Here is a 6,000-nt window from a genome sequence, read left to right as displayed (position 1 = left end):
ACAATACAGCTCCCACTATCTCCACCAAAATACATGCCAAAACACACTCTCCACTGCAGGCTTGCCGGCAAGGAAAGGGACAAGGTCAACAACGCCAGTTCTTGCCATCTCAGCGTTGGTTTCCATTCCGGCGGTGGCAGTTGCCATGGAGACGCGCCACAGGCATTCTACAACATCTCCGTTGCCGGCACCTGAGAGCTCCTCCTTCAGCACGTTCAATCACGTGACGGATGATGAGAGTCATGTGATCATCAGTCAGCGTTCAAAAGGGACGCGCTGACTGCCCTTCAGCGCTTCACAGCTGATCCTGTTGGGCGCATTACGGACTACGGATTCAGATTACTACCACTGACCTCGGATTGATCTTGGACTCTGATTTTGGCTTCTTCCTTCACGGCACCGTTGTTTGGAACTATTTTCTACTGGATTCGACCACATTTCCGTCCCTGGATTGCTATTTGGATTGCCCTTTTGTTATGAACTATGTTCTTGGATTACGCACTCTTCAACTGATTGACTTACGTTTTCTGGCTTCTACGTAAGGTGGTGATTTCATTCATACTAAGTGTTTTACCAACCTGTCATCTGGTCGTCACCCTTGCCGGCTGCCTCCGACAAACATCTTTACACCATTATTAAGTCCCGACCAACTCTTAGAGGGTAAGCCTTATTCTAGACTTATTACACATTCATATACAAGTCTGGGGTTCCGTGTTTATGACCTAACTTCATGTTTGCCTTACAGTGGTCATAGGGGGCACCTTCCGGCATCTTCAGGCATTCCTGGTTGCGGCTGACGAAGATCACCACCTGTGGCCTCAAGGACTGCTCGGGCAGTAATTTCTTGTTTGCTCGAGTGGTACTTGGGGACGGAGGTTTCATCGGCTACACGACCATCAAGTCTTGACAGACTGTGAAGCCATTTTTTGGTCGTCCAGATGATGGAACCTGCTGCCGGGGACCCTGTGGCTGCTCTAATGCAAGCTGTTGCATCCCTTAGAACCGAAGTAGCGGCTGCCACAACCGCAATACATCATCGCTTAGATAATATCCAAAGTACCCGCAACCCTTTACCGGCAGATGCTGAGTTTGGCGATCAGGCAACACCACCACCGGTTCCCTCTGTACCTCCTACACCACCTACTCCCGTGGTGTTACCTACTCAGTTTCCATTGGCACCTCCTGAGAAGTTTCAGGGTGATCCTAGAAAATATCGCACTTTTATTAATCAGTGTAAACTTCATTTTCTTTGCCGACCACTGGTGTTCCATGATTCCACCACAAAAGCTGCCTTTTTGTTATCCCATTTGACTGGGGTTGCAGCTGCCTGGGCTAATCCTTTTCTTGAGAACAACCACCCAGCCCTTTACGATTTCAATCTTCTGGTGAACGAGTTGGCCAAAGTATTCGATACCAGGTACAAAGCCCAGTCTCGGGATCTGGAGCTCCTAGAACTATCCCAAGGCAGACAAACCTTAATAGAATACATCACACGCTTTAACCAATTGTCAGCCGAGACTTCATGGCCTGAAAACAAGAAAGCTGTGGTATTTTACAAAGATCTGTGTAACACTAGAAGGACGCCCTTTCTGTCATTCCTTCCCTTCCTGATGCATATCCCGAACTAGTAGACCTAACTCTTCAGGTAGACGCTCGGAAGACCGAATGTCGGGCGGAATCTGGTTTTTCAGGTACACCCTTACCCTCTCCACCGGATGGTGCAAGTGAACCCATGCAAATAGGCGGTCTACGAAGTCCCATCACTCAGATCGAAAGGGAGCGTCGGAGAACCGACAATGCATGCTTCTACTGTGGACTCAGTGGTCATTTCGTCAAAGAGTGCCCAAGACGCCCGAAGAACAAGTCTTCGGGTTTTCAGAAAGCTCGTTCTTGAGTATGGGGGACAAGACGAGCTCGATTCACAACCCCAGGGTTCCTACTTTTGGCCCAGTAAGACCAGTGGTCGTTCAGGCAGTGCTTCATCCTGATAGGGAGTGTTCACACACAGTACATATCGTTATTGATTCAGGGGCTACTGGTTGTTTTATTGATATACCCCTGGCCAAAGCATTGAACCTTCCACTAGTGACTAAGACACATCCCGAACCAGTCCAAACTGTGGACGGGTCCTCTCTCATTTCTGGTCCGATTAAACAACAGACCGCCCAGATGGACGTGATTATTCAGGGTAACCATAAAGAACAGTTGTCCTTTGATTTGATATCCACACCACAGTTTGGAATAATCCTAGGCCTTCCCTGGTTAAAAAAGCATAACCCACTCATCGATTGGGGTATGGGGCAGGTTTCTTTTGAATCAGACATTTGCCAACACTTTTGTTTACTGGAAGATGATTTAAACAACCCTGCGAGGGCACTTGGGGCCCTACACTTAGCCCCTGTTGGGGAGAACGACCCACCCGAAACAACCCACACGGTGGGAGACACTTTGTCAGGAGTACCCCCAGAATACCATGATTTCAATTCGGTTTTTGATAAAACATCTGCCGAGATACTGCCCCCTCACAGACCGTATGATTGTTCTATTGACCTAATTGATGGGGCATCGCTTCCCAAGGGACGCATATATTCACTATCACCATCTGAAGAAACGTCCCTTAAAGAATACATCCGCCACGCCCTACAGTTAGGACATATCAGGCCTTCTTCATCACCCGTGGCCAGTCCCATTTTTTTTGTCCGGAAAAAAGAAGGCGATCTCCGTCCCTGTGTAGATTACAGACGCCTGAATGCGATTACCATAAAGAACCGTTACCCTATTCCACTCATCTCTACCCTGTTAGACAAGTTGACCAATGCCTCCATCTATACCAAACTAGATCTCCGGGGGGCATACAATTTAGTCCGTATGCGACCTGGGGATGAGTGGAAGACTGCTTTCTGCTCTCGCCAAGGATTGTATGAATACATGGTGATGCCTTTTGGCCTCTGTAATGCCCCTGCTATTTTCCAACGATTGGTAAATGATATATTTAGTGATATTCTGGATGTTTATGTCGTGGCGTACCTGGACGACATACTGATATTCTCCCAAACATTGGCCGAACATGTCATTCATGTCAGAGAGGTACTCACAAGACTCAGGAAGAACTCCCTATACGCTAAACCTGAGAAATGTCTGTTTCATACAGCTGAAGTTGAATTCCTGGGTTTCCATATTTCACCTGGGGGGCTAACAATGAACCGATCCAAAGTTCAGGCTATCACAAATTGGCCAGTACCTGTTACATTGAAACAATTGCAATCCTTTCTAGGGTTCGCAAATTTTTATCGGAGGTCCATTGCGAATTTTTCCTCCATTGTGGCACCATTAACCGCATTGACCAGTCCTGCAGTACCATTTATCTGGACCGATGCACATCAAGCAGCTTTCGACTCCCTTAAAACCTCGTTCACCACGGCCCCAGTCCTGCAGCATCCAGACCCAGAGCTTCTGTATATCGTAGAAGCAGATGCTTCTTCCTTTGCTTTAGGGGCCGTCCTATCTCAGCCTTGTCCTACCACCGGAGCACTACACCCGGTGGCCTACCATTCCAGGAAATTCACACCGACCGAAACTCACTATACGGTCACTGAAAAAGAGCTCCTGGCCATCAGAGACGCATTGTTGGTCTGGAGACACCATCTTCTGGGGGCAAGACATCAGACTATCGTCTACACAGACCATAAAAACTTACAGAAACTAGCGTCTTTGAAATGCGCCAATAGTAGACAAGTTCGTTGGCACCTCTTTTTTGCTGCATACGATTTCCTTGTCAAACACAGACCGGGTTTGTCACATGGTAAAGCGGATGCTCTGTCCCGTTCACCTGGGGGAATACCTCTCCCTTCATATCCCGAAACTCTCTTAGGTAAAGGCCATGTTGTTTGTACCTGTACTCCATCTCCTCCTATGATAATGGCTATACGCCAATGGGTTATACAACATCCCCAAGTATTGGATGATTGGGATACCGTTATGCAGGATGGGTTGCCTTTTGTTCAAGGAAAATTGTTCCTCCCCACCAGTGACTCTCGCAACCAGGCCTTAGAGTGGTCCCACAATGATCCAATCAATGGCCACCCAGGTCAGGGACGTACTCTAGAGTTGTTGAAACACTGGTGCTGGTGGCCATCGATGCGGCGAGACGTGGAGACATATGTTAACACCTGCTCTATATGCGCACAATGCAAGACTCGGAAGGGTCGTCCACTAGGATTGTTACAACCATTGCCCATACCCCCGAAAACATGGCATACGGTATCCATGGACCTGATAACTGATCTACCACAAATACAAGGCTATGACACGATTTGGGTGGTAGTAGACTCATACACAAAAATGGCCCGTTTTTTACCATGTAAAGGCATTCTTACTGCTCCCTCATTGGCTCGTATGTTTTTTGAATCTGTTTTCTGTCTGTTCGGTTTGCCGAGTGTCATTGTGTCAGACAGGGGGTCTCAGTTCACCTCACTTTTCTGGTTGGCTCTTACCAAACTACTAGGTATAGATGCCCGTTTTTCTTCAGTTTACCATCCAGAAAGCGACGGCCAAACTGAGAGAGTAAACCAGGTCTTGGAATAGTACTTGAGGTGCTTAACTTTGCAATTCCTGAATACCTGGCTTGAGTCTCTTCATTTTGCGGAATTTGCATATAACAACGCCCTGCACTCGTCCACTGGGTTTTCTCCATTTTTTTCGCTCTATGGCCAACATCCACGTACTTTACCGTTTTCTGATTTGAATCCTGCCAATGCCCCTGTATTGAGTACCAGCACCCCTGCGGCAAATGACTGTGTCAGAGATCTCGGATCCGTCCATGCTCAAACCCTTGTCCATCTCCAGGAGGCCCAGGTGTCTATGAGTACTGCCGCTAACAAAAAAAGGAAAGAGGCCCCGTCATATAAGCAAGGCGACCGGGTATGGTTGTCTACACGGCATCTCCATATACCAGGTTGTCGTAAACTGCTGCCCCGTTTTGTCGGCCCGTATAGGGTTTCCAAGGTCCTGATCGCCGTCCCCGCTTCATGGAAGTTACACCCTGTTTTTCACACATCTCTCCTCAAGCCTTGTCCTGATGATACACGCATTGCTCCTGGTCCTGTCCCTGTGATTTCCCAGGAGGATTATGAAGTTAGCGCTATTCTGGGATCCCGGGTTGTTAGAGGGAGGTTACAATACTTGGTGGACTGGTTGGGTTATGGTCCTGAGGAGAGGTCCTGGGTCCCATCGTCAGATGTACATGCCCCGTTATTGGTGTCGAGGTTCCATCGGGAGAACCCTTCTAGCCCACGGGGTTGTGGGCCTTTGAGGGGGGGCTCTGTCACGCCCTACGTTCCATGAACACATCTCACAATACAGCTCCCACTATCTCCACCAAAATACATGCCAAAACACACTCTCCCCTGCAGGCTTGCCGGCAAGGAATGGGACAAGGTCAACGACGCCGGTTCTTGCCATCTCAGCGTTGGTTTCCATTCCGGCGGTGGCAGTTGCCATGGAGACGCGCCACAGGCATTCTACAACGTCTCCGTTGCCGGCACCTGAGAGCTCCTCCTTCAGCACGTTCGATCACGTGACGGATGATGAGAGTCATGTGATCATCAGTCAGCGTTCAAAAGGGACGCGCTGACTGCCCTTCAGCGCTTCACAGCTGATCCTGTTGGGCGCATTACGGACTACGGATTCAGATTACTACCACTGACCTCGGATTGATCTTGGACTCTGATTTTGGCTTCTTCCTTCATGGCACCGTTGTTTGGAACTATTTTCTACTGGATTCGACCACATTTCCGTCCCTGGATTGCTATTTGGATTGCCCTTTTGTTATGAACTATGTTCTTGGATTACGCACTCTTCAACTGATTGACTTACGTTTTCTGGCTTCTACGTAAGGTGGTGATTTCATTCATACTAAGTGTTTTACCAACCTGTCATCTGGTCGTCACCCTTGCCGGATGCCTCCGACAAACATCTTTACACCATTATTAAGTCCCGACC

This window comes from Ambystoma mexicanum, chromosome 2q, assembly GCF_040938575.1.
Source record: "Ambystoma mexicanum isolate Mex_15411 chromosome 2q, UKY_AmexF1_1, whole genome shotgun sequence".
NCBI lineage: Eukaryota > Metazoa > Chordata > Amphibia > Caudata > Ambystomatidae > Ambystoma > Ambystoma mexicanum.
The sequence above is the reverse complement of the archived record's forward strand: the minus strand, read 5'-3'. Positions refer to the sequence as shown.